The 25,888-nt window shown below is 34.7% G+C and overlaps 1 long non-coding RNA gene across 3 annotated transcripts; it reads left to right on the top strand.

Moving 5' to 3' along the window:
* The first annotated feature begins 5,110 nt into the window (after positions 1 to 5,110).
* On the top strand, positions 5,111 to 12,769 carry LOC141596386 (uncharacterized). Of its 3 annotated transcripts, XR_012522462.1 has the most exons (9): positions 5,111 to 5,342; positions 5,948 to 6,024; positions 7,388 to 7,467; positions 8,533 to 8,613; positions 9,109 to 9,157; positions 9,688 to 9,745; positions 10,166 to 10,314; positions 10,713 to 10,871; positions 12,466 to 12,769. It is a non-coding gene; the product is annotated as an uncharacterized LOC141596386 (long non-coding RNA). The 3 variants fall into 3 exon arrangements; XR_012522463.1 differs by lacking the exon at positions 5,948 to 6,024 and having other exon boundaries at positions 5,133 to 5,342; positions 12,466 to 12,661; XR_012522461.1 differs by lacking the exons at positions 5,948 to 6,024; positions 12,466 to 12,769 and having other exon boundaries at positions 5,133 to 5,342; positions 10,713 to 11,038.
* The last annotated feature ends 13,119 nt before the right edge of the window (positions 12,770 to 25,888 follow it).

Genomic DNA, 25,888 nt, shown 5'->3' with positions numbered 1-25,888 from the left:
CATGAGATTCTTGTCAGTTTATTCCGTATAATATGTTGTGTTATAATCTAGTAAAACGGTTTTGAATGAGTTTTCTTGCTCGAAATGTCATACTGAGTAAGTGTTTATGGGAATTATATGTGGTTGTGATGTTTATCGATGTGGTTGTTGTGCCTCGGGTGGTGATCCGGGCATGGTACTTCGTATTGTGATGCGGGCATTTTCGCGGCTATGCGTGCGGTTGTTGGTTGCGGTGTTGCGATGCCGTCACCGGTTGTGGTTGAGTATACGGGGTGGTTACGATTTGAGTTTCAAAGTACTGCACCGATTATGCACAGATTGTTGTTTTGTTGCTGTTGTTCCTTGTGAATTTTGGTTGAACATAAAGACTGTTGTTTTGTTTGTTGATGTTTCTTACCAGTTTCAGTTTGGGAATGAGGGTAGAGTATGATATGAAAGAGAGTTGTATATGTTTTCGTTGTTGTCATGGTATAGTGATATTCTGTTGATGGGACACTTTTTGTGAGAAGTTATTACTGATAATGTTGATCTTGTTTTAAGATGAGGCATCGGTAGTCATAGTCATGGCAAGTGATTCGTGGAATATGTGTTGTAATGATCTGAAAGCGGCAGGTGGTTCATAACCTTTTGTTGAGATAGTGAGTGTAGGATATTGGGAATTGATGTCATGTTAAGTTATGTATGAGTTTTGCGGTAATGCAAGAAAAGAACTTGAGGATCTAGTGTGAGTGTACGTAACAAGTGTGGAGTGCGAGTTATGCTTTTGGTGATATGAGTTTTATATAGTTTATATAGAGAGGTGTGTCATGTTGCGGTAATGTGGAAGATTTGAAGTTTTGGGTTAAATTAAAGATTTTGAGGTATAGGTTAGGGAGTGTGAGAGTGAATTGAAGGATGAGAGTTGTTTAAGTAAGAGAGCCTAAGATATATGCATGGCGACTGCTCGATTATAAGTGGTCATTTTTGACATGCGGTGGTGATGGGGATAATGAGAAAATATAGCTAGGATTTAGTATTAATGAGTTACGAGGACGTAACATTTATCTTAAGAGGAGTAGGATGCGATAAAAGAGATTTTGATGGTTGTGCATATGGTAGTATAATTGGAAGTAGAGTGTTGGTGTAGCATAAAAGACGGATATTTGTTTTGATTTTATTAAAGGTCATGACCGTGCTTGTAGTAGTTCGATGTTTAGGAATGAGAGAATATTTCAATAGTGTTGACAGTTGAATGATGATGATTATGAGTCCGATAGTTTTGACAGTTGGAAGATGATGTTTATGGGTTTGAGTAAACTTCGAGGACGAAGTTCGTTTTAAGGATGGTAGAATGTAACATTCCGTTTTGACGGTTGATCTTCTTTTGTGGATTGAGTGCTATTGAGTGTTATGGAAGTGAGACAAGGTTGACAACATTATATTGTGGTTATTTGGTAATGTTATGGAGTCGGTATTGGGAGCCTATGCTATAGTTGAGACGATATCCTGAGCCATGTTGTGGAAGGAAGAGTGGTTTGTGGAGTTAGTGTTAAATGTCCACGTTTTATAGGTTGGGTTGGAACTTCGGGGACGAAGTTCTTTTAAGGGGGGAAGATTGTAATACTACGGATTTTATTAAGCTAAGTACTCGACCGAGTAGAGCCTACTCGGCCGAGTAGTGCTAAGTGCATGTTATGTTTGGCTTCTGCGAGGAATACTCGGCGAGTATGATGAATACTCGACCGAGTAGAGGATACTCGGCCGAGTATGCTCTATACTCGACCGAGTATCCGGTTCGTCGAGTGTTATTTCAGCGGTTTGATGCGGGAGTAGTTAGGGGTTATTTATTCGATAAACAGTTTCTAAAACATCATTTTACAAAATCTAATCAAACGTACGACGCTCTAATCACTCCCAATCTCTCCTTTGTGTATGTATGGACAATCTTAGCAATCGCATTCAATCATTCATCCTTTCGTTGGTAAGTCTTTATTCCCATGATTGTTGGTGTTTAATTCTAGGGTTTGCCTTTAATCATGAATTGGGGGAAATGGGGTTTTGCAGTTAGTGATTGGAACTATGTGATTGTTGTTGTAGGTGACGATGTGGTATTTGTTATGCATTTGTATGGTTGATTGCAGCGTAAGCGGATTGCGAAAAGGTAGGGTTTCCCTACTCGGTTCTTCGTTCTTTGTAAGACATGTTTGTTGTGATTATTGTTATCTGTTGATCATCGGAGTATGGAGATTGTTGTGACGATGTTGGTGTGAGGGGATTGAGATGGTCGTAATGTCATGTGATTGTGATTGTGGTGGAGTCACTTGCGGGAGTGGCTTCACACCCTAGTTCGCCCTCCGTGGAACCCGCCACGGGAGGGGATGTGCACATTAAGGGACCGGGATTGTTAGTCGCTCGTTGATGAGCTGGACTAGGTGGGGATGGGCTGCGGTCACCCACCGGCGGCGAGGATTACCTGTTGCGATGGGTAATCGCGGGGCTACACACTTCGGTGTGTAGTCGATTCTTGTGTGAGATCGATGGTCACCGGTTGTCTTGTTGTTGTCTTATATTGATTGAGTAGAACCGACCCCGTGTTGTTGTTTTGTAAAACTGCGGTGATCCATTCGGGGATGGTGAGCAGATTGTGACAGGTAATGCAGATGTTTAGCTATGGGACAGTCATGGGGAGTCATCACGTCAAGTCTAGCTTCCGTTGTTATGAGTTTAGATGTCTTGGATTTCATTTGTATTGAGACATTGTACGTTTATGTTGAGTTGGTCTGAGATAATGTAATCTTTAACTTTTATACTTTAATAAATGTTGTTTGGAATTTGTAACTTTGATATACTAACCTCGGGAAACCGAGATGGTAACAGCCTTTCATGCTAGGGTAGTCCTTGGCAAGGTACCTTGGTATGAGGGGGTGTTACATCACCTTACCTCACAATAATACTTATTTTAATCATCTTACCCCACAATAATACCTCTCTTCTCTCCAATTACCTTACACCACCGCAATACTTTACAATAAAATAACTCTCCCTTTAATTTGCGTGCCATTTTGAAAGGGGAGAGCCGGAGAGTTATTATGAATAGGAGGGAGTATTACCCTCAATTCCCCCACTCATGTGTTCTTCCAATTTCGCCAACTGTCATTGTAGTTTTATTTTAATCATCTTACCCCACAATAATACCTCTCTTCTCTCCAATTACCTTACATTACCACAATACTTTACAATAAAATAACTCTCCCCTTAATTTGCATGCCCTTTTGAAAGGGGAGAGTTATTATGAATAGGAGGGAGTATTACCCCCAATTCCCCCACTCATGTGTTCTTCCAATTTCGCCAACCGTCATTGTAGTATTTCCGTCAAATGGTTCGGTTAGTTGTTATGTTGACGACCTTAATTAAGGATGGCTATGAATTGGGTTTAAATTAGGTGAACTTACATTCATCATCCATTTGTCGCTATAATTGCTCATCCAATCCATCCGTCATACGTGAAAGTTATCACCCGTAATCCATCTATCTGCCATTCGTAGGTGAAATAGGTGGATTGGGAGAATAACGGGTGATTACATATGAATATGTTTAAAGCTAAACAATCGACGACGATTCCAAATTCTAACAAAAATAAAGTTAGATAATTATTTAGGTTTTTAATGTATATTTTTACTAAATATTTGTTTGAGAGTGGAAAAATAAATAAAAATGAATATTTTTTTTATCTCGACACTATATTATATATATGTTTTTTAAAAGAAAATTTATTAATATTTGGTAATGGATGGATGACGGGTGATATTAATTTATTTATCCAATGCACCGTCATCCATTTAAGTCGGGTTTTCGTAAGTCTTTTAGGATTGGCTTTTGATCAGGTGCGGGTGAAATTAACGTCCCTAACTTAATGATGATAGCTAAGACTTTCAGCTGAGGGGTTGAAAACTTACCTGGGGTTGTAAAGTATTATTTTAATGCGATATATTAGGGGGAACTCAAAATATTTTAATTAAATATGTTAATTTTTCATCATTAGGAGTGGAAAACTACCCTATTATGCTTATTTGATTACGGTAATGATCCCTTACTATATACGGAGTATTATAAAATGGTGGTATAAATATTTTTATTTTTTCCTATATCACAACTTAATATTACATGCCCGTGAATTTCACGGGTTTAAAACTAGTATTCATTAAATTATACTATCATATTCACTAAACTCTAATTGAATATAGTAGTGTCATATAATGAATATTACACTAGATGACATGTATTCATCAAACTAAATTATCATATTCACTAAATTAAAAGTGAGTATGATACTGTCGTATGATGAATCCCTCCCCCCAAATCACAAAGCTAACCATGAATAATGAGAGACAAAATATAAAAATTTTATTCAATTAATACACTTACCTGAGAAGTTAGAAGATAATCAATCAAAATCCAAATCTAAGATTACAAAACTAATAGGTTTGGAAGAAAAATTAAATTTTATGCATAATTTTTTTTGTAAGTTTGAAAAATCTAGGTATGAAAGGGGAGGAAAAAGGGTTTATGGTAAGCGTTGTTAACTGCTTAATATTGTGAGTGAATTTTTTATCTTTTAATTTTATTTATTTTAATTTTAATAGTGAGAGTAGGAAGTACCATACACCTGGGTGTATGGTATAAGAATTGAAGATTGATATTCTTCCTTCTAATAATAATTCAATTTCACGGGTGATTACATATTTCGAACACCAAAGCTCTACAATCAAAATTTCATGAAGAGAAATTGATAGAGAAAATGGTTAATAAAATTCGTGCGTTGGGTTTAGAAACCTCTCTTATATAGACAAACTTTCTCTAATTAAAGTTATTATGGGTGTGTTCAAAGCTATTGGTCGAGAATCTTCATTCTTCTTAATGTAATCATTAATAAGTTCGATAATATGTGTCAGAATTTCCTAATGGCTATTAAGGGCATAATCTACACCCCTTACTAAAATGTGAGTAAGGCAAACTACTATTCACAATGAACAGTAACTGAGTGTCTCACTTTGCCTAATTTTCAACAAAAACGCACCGTATTGGACTTAGCCCAATTATATTCACAAATTCTTGCTTTCCTTGCTTCTTTCCGTCTCTCACCTCAATCATCCACAACTACTGTAAAAACTCTCACTCTATTCACCCTAAAAAAAGCCCCAATGCCATTGAAATATTGAACTCAACCCCTAACCCTAATTTCAACGAAATCTGCAACAGCAACGGAAAGGAGCCAGCACCGGAAACAACCCCATACCTGATCAAAGTGTACGTCTAAGAGCACTTACTGTTTAAATGAACAGTAATTGAGTTATGCGTTTGAGGTACTTTAATTCTGGATATTTTTCATTAAATGTTTGGATATTTGTTCGTTTATTTGATGCTATTGTTTTCTATATTGTGTTTGATGGAAAATTAATTTATTGGTAATCATCCAAATAGAAAGTACTCTAAATGGGTATGTCACTGTCATGTGGTGGATCTATTATTTTTTGATTGAGGTAATTGAGGACTACCCTTTTACACATTAAGAGATTTATCATAGTTTGAGTTTTTTTGACGATTAGTTAATGCAATGAGGACAATTGTAGTTACTAATGTCTCTGTGTATTCAAGTTGCTTCCCAGACCAGTTTAGTAATGGTATTCACCTTTCCTAACTCTAACTTGTGTAACTATTCGATCTCGATCAACATCGTATGCGCTCCATCACAATCATAGCAATGTAAATTTATGCTTGTAGAGATTTGGCATGAGCACTACACGAAATTGATAAGTCGTTAATATCGAGCCGCTAATTAGAAAATCGGAGCTCTAATTCAATGAACAATAATTTACAATAAGCACTGCACGGTGGAATGAACCTTTTACTTATGTTTGTTCTGTTTTCATTGCTTCGTGCTTCGATAATCATCTGCACGACTGCACAGTTGGGAATTTTCAATCATTCGCTGCTTGATCATCAGCGATCCTGACCTCGACTTTGACATTGGCAAAAAAGGCAAGGGTGTGTTGTGGGTTTCTCCATTTCCCTTTTCTTTTGATGAGTGATGACTTTTAAAGCTTGTAGATGGAATCCTGATCATTTATTGAGTGGAGGAGTTTTCTTGTGTAGTGTGTGATTCTTGTTAAATCATGGGTTGAAACAATATAGAACAGTGCATTATTGTTTGATTATTTGATGTGGGTGTGCATATTCTAGGCGAGCTGCAACTGTGTATCATGAGGTTAAACAATATAGAGGGCTCTTTAAAATCAACATCGAAAGAGATATCTCCTGCCAATCTTATGCTCCCTTTAATTTTTGACTTACGGTTAAATGACAAAGGTATCATCAGCTTAGTTGAAGATGACCTAGATGTAGGTTAAATGGCAAGGCTAAATGGCAAGGCTCAAAGTTGAAGATGACTTACGGTTAAATGGCAAGGCTCAAAGTTTATTGTTAATCTATTTATAAATTCTTGGGATATTCTACATGGTACCCCTCAATTTTTCGACTTTCTACATGGTACCCCTACATTTTTTAAAATATACATGGTACCCCTAATTGTTGTCATTATCACTAAGCGTACCCCTAAACTTTATTTTCTGTCAATTAAACTCAGTTTTAAGCGTTAAATGATGACCTGGACGGGTAACCAAGCTTCTCAGTTATTATCCCATGACATAAGAACTCTATTAGGCTCAATATCCATCTCGATCCTAATATTTATTGATATATATGGGCTAAAACATTTTTGACGGCAAATTTATTGATCCCTTGCCAAATTATCACGTCCAAAGATGGATATTGAGCTTAATAGAGTCCTTATGTCATGAGATGATAACTGATAAGCTTGATTACGCGTCCAAGTAATTACTTAACGCTTAAAACTGATTTTAATTGACGGAAAATAAAGTTTAGGGGTAGACTTAGTGATAATGACAACAATTAGGGGTTCCATGTATGTTTTAAAAAGTGTAGGGGTACCATGTAGAAAGTTGAAAAATTGAGGGTACCATGTAGAATATCCATAAATTCTTTTTTACCTTCGGTATATTATGTTCACTAAAGAAAGTCATTTTTAGCTCCATATGAGCAATTCAACGGATGATGTTAATTTGCTCGTCAGTCTCTTGTGCATTAGATCTGTGTAACTATTGCTGCTAATTTCACTTTGAAACCCAATATTTATGACAGTTTCATCATACTTATTTTTTCTTTCCTGTAACTTAAATTGTCGATGCCTTGTGTTTTGAATATAAAAATAGTCAATAAATAATCAATCTGTGGCGGCCTTAATAAGTTTGGAGCTGATTAAGTTTATTGATCAATTAATCAATAATCAATTTGAAGCTAATTTTGGTTTTCTTTTGATTACATATATCAGGATAGGGTTTCAGGATGTTTGCTGACTTTTCGAGATAGTTGATGTGGAGAGATCAGGGACAGTCTGTTGATTAATATTATGTAAGCATGGAATGTGCCATGTTCTGTTATTTGTAGATGTTTTTTTAATGCTTATTATGTGCTCCTATTTTTAATGGCCTAGATTTCTTTAAGGGTGTTCCTGATATTCTTTACTTGAAAGAATTAAAGAATCATAAGTAGTATACATATTCATAATTTGGTCGCATAGTCTTGTCTTGGTAACAGATGTGTTAAAAGTACATGATACAGGCCCTATAGCCTTTTATTCATCTATGATATGCGCAACTTAAAAACTTTTAATTGCTTTTAAGAGATAATCGTATCTGGGTTTTAAACTCATAAGGTTCTGTTCTTGTTGTGTTTTTTAGGGGTTTATGAGTATAGATATTAGTTGGGCGGTATGCAGTAGTGTTTTGGGGGAAATAATTACCATGATGTGTATTTGTTGAATTAAAAAATAATTTGGCAAGGTTAGGGTAGACGAGGCTTGGACTTTTAGATGTTTACAACAAGAAATCAGATCGATGTTTGATTGGAACTTACGGTAGTTCTTTATTGCACGCGCACCTGAGATTGTTTAGGTGTGTTCTGAAACTTGACGATGAGAAAGTCGCCGTAATGACTCTTGAGTTTGTAATGGGTCTCAAAATGGATAAAAGGTTATACAAACCGGAATTGGATGTCGCTTTGTTTAGATTAGCTTTCTATTTTTGGCTTTACTGTCTTAACGGAGGAATTGAATTTGGTTGTAAGAGCCCATTGAATTAAGCAAAAGGTAAACAAATGATCGAGACATCGGGATTATGTATTTGGTCTAATATTTAAAACAGGGTTGATCATGGCTAATCTTAGTTGGAGACTTATATGATTAGCAGAATCACGTATTTGTTTAGCGATATACTCCTCTAAGTTACTTTAGAGCAAATATTTGAAGTTTGATTACGTGTTCTTTATTCTCGGCAGTTGAAGTATGCTTGTTCTTCAGCTAGCTCTTCTATGAATATCTCTCTGACAATCATTACGAAAAAACCATGAATATCTCTTCTATGAATATCTCTCTGTTTGTCGATGATCTTCTTTATGTTTTCGCCCTTTGTCGGTCAGGGTGCACAAGTGGAGGCTTTCTTAGATGATCTTTACGGGAAAGCTTTCTTGAGGAAATGTGGAATGAATGATACACCAAAGGTCACTTACAATCCTACAAATTAATTACTTACTAGATCTGATTTGGTTTATCCCTTCAAAAAAACTGTTTTTTTTATTGTTAAGGAAGGTGTTTTCCGCTTAAATTATGTACAATACTATCACTGTGTTGGGGGTATGAAATTTAGCTCATTTGTCTTTTCATTTCAAATGTTACTTTGTTATTTCCATGAATCAAGAAAATAAATCTGTAAGTGATGAAAAAATCTTATTATTATGGAACCTGAATGAACATGTATAAGATCACAAGATCACATATACTCGTACAAAAAAACTAAGTTTGGTTTCTTCCTTTAGTTATTGCCGAGCATCTTGAAATTTGAAATACTATAGGCGAATAATATGTGGGTTTTGAAAAATGTATAAACTCCCTCCTACCCATTCCCCCTTTCCGTTACTGTTTCCTACTTCTTTCTCATTTCATTTGCTTAGTGAATCCTAACGGCTGGTTATTGTTAATGTTTGGGATTTTTGTAGGTGTGATTGCAATTAACTTCACCTGCAGCAAATCAAGCAACAATGACAGGTACATTTCAATCTTGTTAAATCTTTATCCTCTATGTCAAGCAGGTTTAGCGAGTGAGTGAGGTATTTTTAACAACTAATAGGTGATTTGTACGGAATCGATAACTTATTCCAACTTTAGGCATGATTGCAATTGTTTTGACTTATTCTCTTATCTGAATTTGCCTATGGTTAAGTAATTAAATTGCACTTAGGAGAGGAGTTTTCGACTACGTATCCTTATTTGAGGTTTTGTCCTTTTTTTTTCCCTATGCCATGGTGAATGGTGTGATAATAAACCATGGTGAAACCACCTCTCTATTGAAAGATACACCCTGTCTTGAAAAGGGATTTGGCCCAAGCTCTCAAGTGAAAAGACTTAGTCATAGACCATTTGTAATGATGAACAGAAACAGGCGGTCTTCAACCTAGGACAGTATCTTCAAATGTGAATACAGAAATAGGTGATCAAGTGCATAATAATTTGCCTACAACACCCAATTCTTCTTCTATTTCTTCTGTATCTAATGCTCATCTAATGCTTATTTGCAGAGCACATCCACTCTTCTAATGAACATGACCAAGAACAACAACAAACTTTAGAGAAACTGTAAGTTTTCCACTCCTTTTTTTTTTCTGAAACCGTTGAAAATAGGTTTTGCTTGAGACCGTCTTAACTTAAGACCTCTCCCAACCTCCTTTTATTTCCACCTCTATTTTAATCGGTTGCATGAGCCATAGTAAGTTAAACGAGAATTGATGAGATGTTAGAACTTAGAAGTTAGAAGTTAAAGAATCAAACTTTTGGGGTTATTTGATGGCTCAGTAAGAGATACCCATTTGAATAGAGTTTGAATGCTAAAATGGGTACTTTTTATTTTGTGAGTTAAAGCCATTTTTCCTTGTTGATTTGGGATTATGAGTTATGACTGATATGAGCGTCATAAAATGTTGTAGTTGTAAAATGGGGGTGTGATTATATTCTAAGTTGTTCTCTGACAGAAGTACCTTCTATTTTGGTTTTAAAAAGGATGGACAAAACCCAAAGAGACAACTCAGAAAAGGCAGAGAGGTCAAGAGCTGCCTTCATGACATGAAATGAGGTTTTAATCATTTTGAGGATGACTATCGTTGGAGAAAGTATGGCAAAAAAACTGTCAAAAACAACCCTTTTCCGAGGTATCCGCTGTTTAATTTCTTGTACCAAGTACTAGATCATTACTAATATGTTTTACTCCAATGAAAATCTATTTATCTTGAACCCACCTGATTAAATACTCCCTCCTATTTCATTTGTTGTTCCCCTTTCTCTTTGCCACAAGAATTAAGGGAATCAATTTGGACCACAATACACATGACCCCACATCAAATTGATTTTGGACTACAAAGTTGTCCAAAAAAGGAAAGAGGGAACAAAACTGGAATTAGATGTAAAAGGAAGGGGAACAACAAATAAAATAGGAGGGAGTAATTATTACTATAGCCTGCTGATATGAAATTTCAAGATCTTTGCCGTCCAAAAGATATAATAAGATTGAACTATATTTTGATTAATAGAAGTGCTTATTGCCTGTTAGGTTAACGACGTTGAAGGGATCATAGCTGCCTATGCTTATTACCTCAATATGTTGTGCTAGATGGACCTGCCTTGGTTGGCAAAGTGGTCAACAGAGCTTCAAAAATTACTGCAAAATCTGTTTCTCAGAACGGCTACAAATGTCTTTCTTCTAATCACGGTAGGTTAATCTTGCACACTTCAGTATTTAGTTTATGAGATGGGAAAATTTGCTTTCTAGCAAACTATCCTCTATGGCGACTATGGAAAATTTGCGTTCTAGCAAACTTTCCTATATGGCGACTATTTTGTAGAGGTATGTTTTGAATGAGATCTTTGATTCGATTTAAGCTGGTCTATTTTGTATCGAGGCTTGATTTATGTTAATTTCATATGGTTACTTACAGTTTGACAGATTCATCCCATTGGGTAAACAAACAATGACATGAGTAATCTGTGAAAGACCTAGACGGTTCTAAATGATATGATAGCTGTCTGAATTTTTTTAGCAAGTATTGGGCAGAACCGGCTTACAACAAGATTAGCAATACACGATGAGGTTTTAGGATTTTAGAGTGAGTATTAATCTTACAATAAAAAGAATATAATGTTGTGGCAATCAAAGTTGTGTAGAGCATTTCAAGATATCCTTGCTAGGCAGTGATTAAAATTAAAATTCTTATGCTAGCTGAGCATAATAAAGTTGGAACTCAAATACTCAATACGTAGTTCTGGCTTCTTGCAGCTAAATCTTTGATTCTGAAACCATGCATTGCTAAGCTAAAAGTTGGTCGATACCTGACTTCAAAATGCCACCTCCTTTGTGTGCGATATGATGTGTATTCTGGTGTTTGAGAAGCTTGTGCGATGATGTGTATTCTGGTGTTTTGAGAAGCTTGGGCCAAGTTTATATGATGTCTTATAGGCAATTATCTTTCAGAGGGGAGGGCGTTGTTCTTGGTAGATTTCTTATTGTTGTATGTTCTTGCTGCTAATAAGCGTAGTGAGTAGTGATTAGCGATTAGCGATTAGCGGTTAGCGAGCCATCGTGATGGAGAGGAGAAATTTAAAATAGAAACCTCGTAAACTCAAGGTAACTTTTTGACGGACTAAGAAATCGCCATTACTGTTTAATAACTAAGAAATATTTTGTTTTAAGGATTCGGTTTGCTTGGATGTTAGTATCATCATTTACTTTCCCATCAAAGAACTTCTCATAACTTCTGGAGTTCAAAAGCGAAAATCAGTGCATTAACTTCATTTCTAGAGTACTAATAATTTCAAAGAGTGCGAAATCAACTCTCTCCTGTTCTGTTTATCACCTCTTATCCAACGGGAGCCTTTTTTACATATTAAGTTAATAGTAAAGATATTCAAAGTAGAAGATGAAGGAGAAGGAGAAGGAGAAGGAGATGGAGGAGGATAGGAGGGAGATTTCATTTTAACCCATTCACTTCATTCAGATGATGTTGATGTTTTGATTATTAGAGTTAGATACGGTGTATTTCGTTTTCTTTAGAATCCTTTTGGTGGATTATTCTTCTTCGGAAATTTATTTTGGTGGGTTGAGATTAGTAGTTAGTAGTCGCTTGAAATGATGTTTTGCCACGACGTTAGCTATTAATTGAAGTAAATGGAAAGAACTTGAGATTATTGAATGTTATAAAACCTTGTCGGCATGTTTGTTCAAGTGCTTTTGTGAGTTTCACATCAATTGTGTTAACCTTAGATTATTGATATAATGATATTGTAACTGATATGTCGAAGTGGCAAAGGTAAATTCCAAGTTACCCGTAGTACGTAAGAGCGACTAGGATGCTGAAGTTAAGAAGTCATGAAGAAGATGGGAGAAAGAGATTCATGGATGGAGTCAACAAATTTTACTGTCTTTAAGTTGGATGTTTAATTGGTTTGTATTGTAACTATAACATATGAACTACAACTTTTATGTAATTCAAACTTAATTTTTTATCTTGGACTGGAATTGGGGCATGTGTAGCACGTTCACATAAGGTTGTTGATATTGAACGCCAGTTTGTTTTTGCAAACCATAATAAAAATAAGGGTTGGCTTTTCTTTGCTTTTATTCAAATTACATCACTCAAAAAGGTCACTCTGGTCTTGATTAATCATTTCACCATGGAATGAACATTGTTGGTCCACTGCCTAGGGTTCTGGGAAATAGGCTATATGTAACACCCTTATTTACCAAAATTAACGAAATTAAATTAAAACTTGTAAGAAGATAACATCAAACCTTCAGACCAAGAGTAAAAACCCTAACACAAAACCAAAACAATATGAATGGACACATAAATTGATCGTTGTCGCTAGAGCATTGTCCTCAGGCCGTCTATGACTACGGCGACTACACAATCACTATAATGTACCAACTCAAATTGAAATCAGATAATTTGGGTCTAACCTCTCACAGAGAAGCATCTATATTCTATAACAAATTGCGTTTTGACCCCCCTTTTCTAGAGACGGTGGCCAAAAAAAGTGGTCTTATTTGCTCGTTTTTTTTAGTGATTTTCATGACTTTGACATGTCCAAGATATAAAATCACGTCTGTATAACTATCTTGGGGTACGGTGCGCGAAGCGCGCCGTACAACAACTAGTAGTCACAAAAGATAGATTGATCGTAAGTACATGTGACAATAGTGGTAAGATCACAAGCACTTACTAATTGTATGTGAATTTAACAGGAAATGTTCGGACTTGCTTTCAAAATGGCTTCAAAATATATATTTCAAAACTAATGGATCAAATGAAGTTCAGATCATTGTTTTATAAGTAAGTCTTAGGAAACATATGTGATATATAAGTCTTGGTGGTTGTTAGCTATAACTGCTTTGATATACAAGGTTTGACATGCTAAAAATGAGTGCAGATGTGCGATCAACTTGTGACATGTCCTAGCGTAATTCAATCAAAGATAAAATTTGATTTCTGACTAAATCAGAGGCTAACGACTATAAGTATAGGACGTGCATCTCATCTCTTAAAACTTAAACATATAGTGTTTTTATTGTGAAAAGATTGGGGAAATGATAATCGTTTTAATAAAAAGCCGGTGTTCTTGTTGACAAATATAAAGATGATATTGCACACACAAAAATGAGAAATACATACATCTACTTGCATAGAACATACTTACTTTTTAGCAGCATTTGGATGTTCTACAAGATCGATTTTGGTTAGGACATCGTTTGTGTGATACTCGTACATAACACTAATCAACTTAAATTCTTCTAACACTTGTTAATCTTCTTCAATATGGTTGATTTGAATATAGTAAAACAAAAAACAATTAGTCATATAAAATTTATATGATTTTTTATTTGAAAAAGAAAAAGTATAAGAGTTAGTTTTTTACCTTGTACAATGGTAAAAAAGAACAATAAAAACAATATCCGGTTTTTTTCTACATACTTTTCCAACTCATTTGAATTCAAATCAATGCAAACTTTGTTCACATGATATATTTTTTCATCATAATCATTAAAAGATGATCATAAAAAACATGTTTGTGAAAACTAATAATTATATAAAGAGAAAAGATTTGATTGATAAAAACTTCATAAAGTGCAAACCTTTGAAATTTTCACAAATGGTACAAACGATGTACAAAACCAATCAGAGTCATTTTCGTCAAGACCCAGTTTTTGTTTGATTTTAATAAGTGAATGATGACCGGTTTTTGCCGTCACTTCCGGTACCAAAAACTATTTGTAAAGTAACCCAATTTAAGTAGTATAAATCGGGGTCGAACCACAAGGATGGTGGGGTTAGGCTACAAGTCTCTATTTTAGTTTTAGTTTAGTCGGATGCAAAACATGTGAATGAATACTATGCTAACAAAATAATCTAAGAACTAGTTTTGGAGCCCGTGAAAATCACGGGATCGTTAATAATTGATTGTGTTTAAGTGTTTAATTTGTGAATAACTTATATGGAGTAGTCCCCTCTCAATCATTTGTTTAATTCTAATTAAAAAAACCACTCACAAATAATTAAAAAAAAAAGTAAATAAATAAACACGACTGGGGGAACGGTATTTTAAAACAAAAGTTTAATACACCAAATTTTTGATTCTGGATGGTACGCAAACCAAAATGTGAATAGCTTGGTTGTTTTGAAGTGAGGACACAATCCGTCAAATTGAATTTTCGGGTACTTCTGGTCTTATGGACAATCTTGACGCCATAGAAGTATTGGAACATGAAATTGCGCTCCATTGTCGTCCCTTGTTTTCAAAGGACGGGTAATGTTGGTTTCGACAACCTGGTATCAAATAAGACAATATGAATTGGTATTTTGATGAGATTTTATAGAAAGAAAATCAATGACTTAATTTTCTCGTTTGAGTTGCTAATGATTCTTCAATTGCCTGTTCAATTAATGGTTCTTTAATTAGCGGTTCTTCAATTGTCTCTTTATTATTTAACCATTGCTTTGACCGACTTAAAGATTATAGAATATGAATGGTTTTTTTCACCAACAAACATTGCATTTTGCCTCTTTATTGCTTGAATGAAGATACTGTTTTTATTGTCGTTTTGGTGCATTTTAAAGTACTTGACCCTATGTTTATCTTGCAAAGAAACGGTCGTTAACTTTTATGTGAGCAACTTTAACAACTATTCCAAATAATTCCAAGGAAAGATTACATATATTTAAAATATCACATTTTGTGTTATAATAATATACTCCGTAGTATATATAAGATTAGATATGGGACAAAAAGTAAGAGAGTAAAGTAAGGATCAAAACTTTATAGGTGAACTCTAATAATTATTATTATTAGTATAAGATGAGCAAAACTAATTACACATTGGAATTGAAACAATGAATTGGAGAATAAGAATCGTTTTCTAACTAATTAATATTTATGCATATTATAACACTATGATAAGATCAAATTGACATGTGTATCGTAATTTGGCTAAACAATTTGATTTGTAACCTGTTTGACAAAGTAAAAATAAAACATAAGTGTTACAAAGGAGACTAAAGTGTATGAAAGAGCGAAGGACAATAATGCAACAACATGTCAACAACTTATTAAAGATTTTTGCTACCATCCGATATTTCTAATACACCATTGTAGAAAAATGAAAAACTGACAAAAATGAAAGAGTCATCCAAACCAAGAAAAAAATCTGTAAAGAAGATCCATAGCCATTATTTCGAATCTCGTGCATTGTTATTGATATGTGAGTATGCCATCCTCTTATAATATTAATACAAACACACACAAAAAAATAACTAATAAAATTCTAATTAATTCAAAACATAATAAAAAATAAAAAGTGCAACAATTAATTTAGTTCTCATTGTATAGTTTACCTACCAATTTTTTGAATAAAGTTGAAAATTCATTCTCCTGCAATATTAATATAAACACAAAAAAGTAACTAATAAGATTCTAATTAATTCAAAACATAATAAAAATAAAAAGTGAAATAATTAATTTAGTTCTTTAGCTATACCTTACCTACCAATTTTTTGAATAAAGTTGGAAATTCATTCTCCTGCAATATTAATACAAACACAAAAAATAATAACAAATTAATACAAAACATAAGAAAAATGAAAAATGAAACAATTAGTTTACTTTTCTATGTATACTTTAGGTGCTATTTTTTGAATAAAATTGAAAATTAGGGTGAATATAATAGTTATATATATGAAAAATTCTCTCAAAATTTTATGAATGAAAGAAAAATAAAACAATATGGTACATAAATAGGAGTATATATAGTAATGATGAAGGGAAAGTTAAAAGGTCATTTCATTAAATAAAGGAAATAATGGTTATTAAATAAATAAGGTAAATAAATAAATAATAATTATGAGAGGAGATCAATGGTTTACAATTTTTTTTTTTTTTTTTTTTTGTGTTTATCCCTTATATTTTTTTAACTTTTTTTACCTTATATTTTTTAATTTTCTTAAATTGGTAATCTATATCACTTTTTTTTTACCATGTCACATTACAAGTTGTCACATCACAATTAAACTTGCAATGTCACATTTTTTTGTTAGCCTTTTAATAAGATTTTATAGATAGAAACTATTATAGGTTTTATAGCCATTATACAACCATAAAATACAATATTTTAATTTTATTTTTAATTTATTTTGTGGTATTATTTAATTAGATAATTGATTGCCGAGAAACTCAAGAGGTGGATTAAATAGGAAAAAATATTAATGAAAATTATTGGTGTTAACTGTTAAGTAATATAAAGAATTTTAATCAATTTGTTAACATATTATATTATAAAAATTGATTAAATAGAAAAAAATTTAATTAATTTGGTGGGTGTTAAGTATTATGAAGAGTTTTAATCAATTTATTTCCGTGTTTAATTAAAAAAAATGAATTAAATAGGAAAAAATGTTAATAAAAATGGTGGGTGGTAAGTAATATGAAGAGTTTTAATTAATTTATTATCATATTTTATTATAAAAATTTCAATTTTAATTATAAATTATAAATTTTATTAACATGTTTTATCACAAAAATTTCAATTAAAATGTCAATATTAACTATAAATTATGAAATTTTGATGTAATTTCTAAGGTTACATAAATTTGGGAAAACAATATATTTAATATACAAAAATCATTTAAGAATATAGATAATATCTTTTAATATTATAGATAAGTGAACTAAATTAATTTATAGATAAATGAATTAAATTAATGTCATGTAATAATAAATTAATGCCGGTAAACAAAATGAGCGGAAAAAGGGGGATTGTCGTTGTCGGTAGGAACAGTGATGATAAGAGACGGGGTAATTGGGTATGAATGTGTATGTGGCATTTGGGTTATGGGGCTGAGGTGGGCTTCAAATGTCTGCGTGGCTTTTTTAATCCTACGTGGCATTGTCTACGTGGACTTAATTGAACATTTTAGGGTAGCCTTTTAATAGTATTTATAGATATCAATTAAACAAACAAACAAGCACGAAGACAAAGAGAGTAAATGCTAGGGTTTCGGGTTCATTTAGGTAGGGAGAAGGAGATGCAAAAGTCTACGAGAATTGGGTCACGATTTCGGTCAAGGAATCGAAGCTAGTTTCCTAGTCACCTTAAGCTCACCATAAAACTTTCATATTATGTCAAACTCATCACATACATGCTATCAAACATTCTTATTCACTCTTATGTAAAGAAATGTTAAGCAAAATTCAAAGAAAGGTAAGAACTTTCATTCACCCATTTCATCGAACACCTTCAATGCAAGTATGTAAAGACTCGATTTTTAACCCATATTCAAATGTAAACAACTCATTATCATCCCTCATGTTTACCCAAACTCCCCCTTTAACCCTAGACTAATTCTACTCAAACATAGTTAACACAAGAAATACACATACACCAATACTAACCATGCCAAACATGGTTAGCAACAAGATTAAACAAACAATATAAGATGAAATGAAAAACATGTAAACAATTGAAATAGAGTGAAATTAAGATGAGAAATATACCAAATTAAATTAAAGGAGCAAACTTGGATTGAAAAATGGAGGGTGAATGTCTTCTTGTCTTCCAAAATTACAACCCAATACTAATTGTAGACTAATAAAAGGAGAGAAATTTGGATACTAAGAACAAAAGAAATATTACAAATTTAATTAGGGAGAAATTGAGAGGAAAAATAAGAGAGTTTTTCTAGATCTAAAACTACTCCTCATAATTTCTAACTACTGTTTTCTATTCTAATTCCTACAGTGTGCGTCTAAAACTATGTATCCTCTTTTTTCTAAAATTCTAAGGGTTTCTCTTATACAGAGTGGGTTTTTCTTCTTTTTGTCTTTTTCTACTAACCAAAACGCATCACTCTACAACCAAAATAAGAGGAGTAAGGACAAAATGAAAGTCAAATTTGACCCCGATACAATGAAACAAAACAGCCCAAACTTCTTCTAATTTATATGAAATCCATCAAGCTCACTTGAATACTGGCGTATGAGTTATGACGTTGGAAGCTTAGGCTTTGCTGCTGATCGGTGTCGGGTTTCGGCATCAATTGAATGACGATGAAGCATGTCGATGAACCGACAAGAGGGGCTCGGTGTTGGATGGCTGCCATGGAGACCTGGACTCAGCACAGGGAGGGTGAAGACGCATTGGACCGGTCTTAATGACTGTGTTGCGCGTCGATGGTGTCTAACTGTTGGTCACAGTTATGACAAGAAGCAAGAAGGAGATGAATGGCGGTAGAAACTCCAGCATAGCTGCTCCGGTTGTCGAGCAGTGGCGCTAGCAATGGTGTTGGAGCCATGGTTGAAGAGGTCGCTGCTGCTGTTGATTGTTGATGGTGCAGGTGATGGAGGAAATGCGGGTGGTGTTGGCAAGGTGAAGCAGATGTGGCGCGGTGGTGTATGGTAATGCGTGAATGGAGCAGGGATGAGCACGGGTTCATAGTTGCCGAACCGGGTTTTGATTCCAGGTACATGATTTAAGATGGGGATCACTACTACAGATACAGGCTATAACAACGGTTAAAAACCGTTGTTATATAAAAAAGCGGACGTTGTTAAAGCGTCCGTTGTAAAAGGTTTTAACAACATTTGGTTTTCTTAAGGCAACCGTTGTTAAAAATATTAACAACGGTTTTAAGTATAAAAACCCGTTGTGGAAAGTGTGACTCAATTTTGGGGGGAAAGTTATAACAACGGGTTGTAATATACAAAACCGTTGTTATAACTAAAGACAACGGGTTGTTTGTAAATAACCGTTGTTGTTTGTTCTTAAAAAATAAAATAAAAATTAAATTAAATATTACTAGATGCATGTATAATTACGGCCCGTTAGAATTCCGATGCATGCAGAATATCCCTTAAATTAATTACCAACGGTTTTGAAAAAACTTATAAATGTGACTAGCTATAAATATTAAAGCATCCTTTAGTATCTAACATTCATTAACTGAAACAACATGGCAATGAACCCTAATTTTATCAACAACGAAGAATGGCTTACACAAACGATTGAAGATGATGGGAAGGTTCTCGCCGGGCTTTCCGCCGATCAACACCCATTAATCAAAGCATCCCTTGAACATCAACGGAATTATTGGATTAAGAGGCGTGAAGCGCAAACCGGCTTGTCAACAAAGCCTCATCATCATCATCATCATCTTCATACCCTCGTCGGCTGTTACTTTCAAACTTGGTCAAACCAGAGATATGTTGAGTTGTACTCTTCCAACCTTATCTCCACATGCAAGTCGTGTCCTTGCATATATTCAATCTGTTATTGCAAAATATGAAGCCAATGACACGGAAGTTAGCGGTATACCGAGTGGCGTGATTGGTGGCCGGTTGAGAAGCGCTTTTTACGCTTAACCGGGGTTGTTCCGGCTTATTATACATCTTTTGATTTCTGATAATTTTTGTAATGTATTTGGTTTAAAATTAAATGAAATGATCATTTTGAAAGTGTTGAGTTATGCTTGTTTGATTTGCTTCCATTTTTTCAACTCCATAGATCGTCATCATCAAGATCCAGTTATTATTATTCGCCATTACCGTCAATAAGATTTGAAGCGAAAGATTGAGAGATATGATGATGTTGATTATGGCACAACTTCCTAACATATATATTAATTAAAAAACAACTCAACCCACACATTGCTTAGTATAAATACATTGCATTATCTCAACTAACATGCATTTCCATTATCTCAATATATTCTCCAAACCCTAACTGCTAAAACAAACTCCAAATAAATTAACCCTCTCCTTAATCTTTCAAAACAAACTCCAAACTCCAACAAAATGAATGATATCATCCTTAAGACTCTTACTATGCTGCTCGATCCGTCAAGGACGCCAAAGAAGATGGAAATGAAATAATTAGCAGATCTTTGAACGGAACCTAATGGTCGATAAAAACACATACATGGAAATGAAATAATTAGAAAAATAAAATAATGACGATGAAACAAACCTGATAATTACAGAACGTACGTAAAGAGACGATGAAATCAACAGTGACGGCGAGAAGATAAAGCGACGATGAGAAAGAGAGAAAGAGACGATGAGAAAGTGTGTGTTTTGTGTTTGTGTTTGGTTTTTCTGCTGGTTTGTGTTTGTGTATGTATTAAGGTTTGTGTTTTGTGGCTGCAGCAGACTTGTGTTTGTGTGGTTTAGAGTATGGAAGGTATTGACAACGGTTATTAAACAACAATCGTTGTGAAATATGTTTTAACAACGGTTGTAAAAAACACCCGTTGTTAAATAAGTTTTAACAACGGGTTTCAAAAATAACCGTTGTGATTACTTTTCACTAACTTTGCGCCAATTTTGCGCCAAATTATTAACAACGGTTGTTCATGTGTGACCCGTTATTAAAACGAATAACAACGGTTTTTATAACCATACCCGTTGTAATTGATTTTAGTAAAATTCGCGCCATACATTCTACAACGTCTATTGTGATTTTCGTAAATAATCGTTGTTAAAGGGGCGTTGTAGTTGCCTGGATTTGTAGTAGTGGATGGCCGCTGCCATGGTGATGTGAGTGAATGAAGGGGATGATGGTTGAAGCTTTGATAAATGATGGCGATGACAAATATGGATGGTAATGATAAATGGATGGTGATGATGATGATACTTCCTCTCATCCAGACCAAAGGTTACAGTTGCTTTTTGGCACTATTCATCGTCGTAGGGAATCTTTGATATTATTCTTAATCTATAAGACAAAATATAGTCATGTGAGATCTTGTTTGATTTATCGTCATGAATGCTATAAGAATATCAAATTTTTATAATTTTTAATAATGTGTAACTAAAGATATGCATGTTACAAAACGTGCCTCGACAAGTGTGATAAAGCAACTGTAACCTTTGGTCTGGATGGGAGGGAGTATTATTTAGTGAATGAATGAAGTAAATAAGGGGTAGATGGCAATCCAATAAAGCAGGGAAACGATTTTGGTAAATTTGATTTTTATGGCCTGGGGTTGACTTTTGACTTTGCTTCATTATTTGATTACACAAATTCTCATTGAAGACATGACATATCCGTCACAAGCTGAAGACGGATACCATTTTACCTCACAATGTACCCACTTTTTCTCTCTCTGCAACACTATTCATGTGGTCCCCTTTCTCCACTAACCCATTTTGTTATCATTTTATCTCACAAAATATCCGTCACAAATGGTAACCCGTCACAAGGGAGACCAATTGATTTGATTATTATAATCCCATCTCGATCCATTTTATTACAAGATCTTTCTCTTATTCACGAGCTCGTATCTACAAAGCCAACATAACAACCACAATAACTAATTCTACAAGAACATCAATTATTTGTAATAAATATAATAAAATTAACAACTTCTAATTAATTAATAAAATGAACTATTAATCATTTAAGCACGCAAAATCGAGTTGGAATAAAGAATAAATGCGGGTAAAAAGCGACCAAAATATTACTCATCAAATCTCCCCACACTTAAACTTTACTCGTCCTCGAGTAAGCTCATTAAAAAAAACTAAGACTCGTAATATAAAAGGAATAGCTAAACTAATAATATCCGATGAAAGACAATTAACGGGCCATCTCCGTCCCTTCAACTCACAACGAAACAAAATGAGGTATGTGCTTCCTTGCAAGGCAAGTGGGGGCTTGCGAAAAATTGGACACATCTTGACATGAAGCACGTAATCAATCATAAGATGCATCAATCAAAAAGTCAAACCGCTTTCCTCATCTAAGCGGCCGTTTTGCTTCAAACAATTAAAGGTTTTGGTCGGGAGATACCGTCTCATAGTCTTGGCGGGGTATCAATGCCCTAGTGGTGGCTCAAGCAACCTCAATATGACAACCAAATGCCTAGGAAACAGATTCAAAGGCGGGAAAGGGGGAAGCAAAGCCTAACCTTCGAGATTTACATAACTCACACAAGATTCGACCAAATTGACCCATGACTAAGGGGGCCAAGACTACCGACTTCCTCACGGTTTTCACTAGTCTCTCATTTTCTTTTTAGAACGGGTGATTTTTGTGCAAAAAGTAACCAAAATCACCCAACTACTCGACTCGTGAGGCATGCCCGCAATCTAACATGGAATCCTCTCCTACAAGACCATTTATGAGATGCAAAAAAAAGGAAAATATGCATAAAGAGAAACAAGGGTTGTAACGGGGTTCGGTGATGGGTCGAAACGGGGTTGGTGCAAGCACCATTTTGGAAAAATGTGGAGGTACACATCAAGAAGTTGCCAAAATTCCATTTCTTCCACTTTATTACAACAAATGAGTAACGTCTACACCCTAACAAAAATTGGTTTCCCGAATTTATGCAAACATTATGCAAACCCGACTCACTTTGGAAAAACACGAAATTATCACCTTATTGCAACCAATGAGCAACGTCTACACCCTAACAAGAAATTGGCTTGCCAAAATCAAGCAAAAATTGTGTAAACCCGACTCATTTAGGAAAAATATCAAATGCCCTTTTATTCTTGGAACGCCTTTTTATACTCCATTGATGAAGGAGTGTTGCTTGGCTTTTTTCTCATCAAACAAAGTAATTGTGCAAATTTTTTTCTTTTTCCTTACATTTTTCTCCTTTTCTATTTTATTTTCTCTTCTTTTTCAAAACCTCTTTATTCAACCCAACCAAATGAAGGCAATTATTCCGACTCAAATCATCAACTAGGACTCAAAACACCCTTCTTCATACAACCAACAACATGTAAGCAACTTTCTTGATAAGGGAAGGTTGTTTATGGTATGTAGCTAGTTTTGTAGGTGCCAAAAGAGAGGTTCAAGCTCAAAAGGGGTTAGCAAAATAGGACCTAGTCTAAAGGGTCGAAAAATAGGATTATTTGGCAATGTGAGGCTAAAAGTGAAATGCAACTAATTGTTTCAAAATATGCACATAAATGAACATCTCATGGTCTAAAAAGGAAAGGACGTCATGCTTGTGCGTCGTGATGTAACATGCCACGCAAGGAGCCTACTCACACCTAAGGCATACCGGGTATGGATGTACCGGTCTCAAGGAGGCTCTAAACCTCACATGAAAGTAGCTACGTCGAAATCCAGGCCTAGTCTACGGTCTATGGTCTCACAAGGTGGTCAATACTCTCCGGTCTAGCCTCATTTCCCGGGTATTTGCAAGCAAACACCCTAACAAGGAAGTCTCCAAGGTGCAAGCCACTAAGAGGGGAAAGACACGACCTAGACAATATCATCATAGAGGGTATCATATTCCCTTCCTAGACCAAATTTTGTTCAAAAATTTATATACAAACTCAATGCAACAAGAAGGGAGCACAACACATATATACATGTGAAACATATGCATGCGAGAAATGGAAACGAACATAAGGTAAACATGCAACAATTTTGACTAATCCTAGCAACACATCAACACCAACAATCCACAAGTTCCCCAAGGGAACATCCAAGGCACAAAATCCCATTCTCCTTCAAATATGCAAGATATATATAAAGAAAGAACGGTAAAGGAGTAAGAGATTAGAACGAGTTTACCAAGCGACTTCTAGCTCCTTTTTGCCTCAAATGGTCAATACATATGCCAAAGGTTAGCCAAACATATATATACAATGCAATATTTTTGGAATTTTTGAATTGTTTTTCGATTTTTAGGCATTTTCTTAAATTTACAATTATATAATGATATGAACAAATATAGACAATATTCACAAAGTGGATATTTCCCTCCCCACACTTGAAATTTACATTGTCCTCAATGGAACAAAGTATAGGGAGATAATAGGAAAAATAAACAACATATTTCTGGTGGTTTTTGAATTTTTCGAAATTAAAGAACATGTTTTTGGAATTTTTTTTTTTTAATATTTGAAAGTAAATAACATGTTTTTGTATTTTTAAAATGATGGAATTTCCTCCCCACACTTATTTATTTACATATTTCCAATGGAAATAAATGTGTGGAGGAAATTCGGAAATGAAATACATGTTTTTGGTTTTTTAATTTTTTTTCAAAGAAAAAAAAAACATGTTTTTGGGTTTTAGAAAAATTTATCAAAAAGAAAAAGAACATAAAAGAAAACTTGGGTTGCCTCCCAAGAAGCGCGGTTTTGAGGAAACCGTCAAACCTAAGTTTGGTCCCAAAACTAACCGGGATCCCACATCCTAGGGCCAAGGCCACTCATCGCCTTGCCCTTATCAAGATAGCTCTCATCTTTGAGCTCATTCCTTTCATTGAGAGTTTGATCATTCTCCACCTCATTTTCAAATTCAATGGTGTAAGACATGTCCTCCCTTGTGGGAGGAGGATGATCAAACTCCAAACCACTTAGGCAATCAAGAACATTGGAGACTTCACTAGTCTCCTTACCTTTCACTCCATCTTTCTCCACTTCAATTTCAAACATGAATTTCTCAAAAACGGAAGGGAAGACATCACCATTATCCAATTTAAAAGGGAGGGGGATTTCAAACAAGTCACCCATACAAGCATTATCAAGTAAAGGAGCATCATACTCCTCATCAACATACATGACTTCCAACAAAGGGTCAAGAGAAATGAGGTCCATGGAATCTATGGGTTTAAGGTATTCATCAATAACAAGAACGGGAGCATCAAATCTCTCAAAAATGGGCTCCTCAATCAAATTAACCTCAAAATCCCACTCTTCCAACAAGACTTCCTCACAAAGAGACTCATCATCCCATTTGACCTTCAAGTCTTCAATCATGATGCTCTCTTCATCACTCTTACTATCATAATCCTCAAAGAGAGCATCCTCCTCGTTGGTGGGTGTGGCTAAGGGAATGGTGGAGGTAGTATGTATATCCTCAAAAGGGGTATAAGGCTCATCCTCAAGAAAGGGGGTGTTAACCTCAACTTGTTCAAAAGGTCTTTCCTCCTCAATCTCAAGCCTCTCCTCCAAGACATCCTCACTATCCTCAATCTCCACAACACTCTCACCAACATCCAAGAGAGACAAATGATTAGCTTTATGACTCTCAAGGGCTAACAACTCAAATAGGTCAAATTTTTCATCAACCGACTTAGAAGCAAAATTACCTTCACAAAGTAGGTCAAACAAAGTCCTAGTATAGTCATTCATGCCCTTGGTAATGGTCAAGCATAATGCCTCTCCACTAAAGTAATTGCGATTCAAAGTGGCGAGGTATTGTTTAAACCTAGTCATGTA

This window comes from Silene latifolia, chromosome 8 (genome assembly GCF_048544455.1).
Source record: "Silene latifolia isolate original U9 population chromosome 8, ASM4854445v1, whole genome shotgun sequence".
Classification (NCBI taxonomy): Eukaryota; Viridiplantae; Streptophyta; class Magnoliopsida; order Caryophyllales; family Caryophyllaceae; genus Silene; species Silene latifolia.
This window is presented reverse-complemented; position numbering and strand designations above follow the sequence as displayed.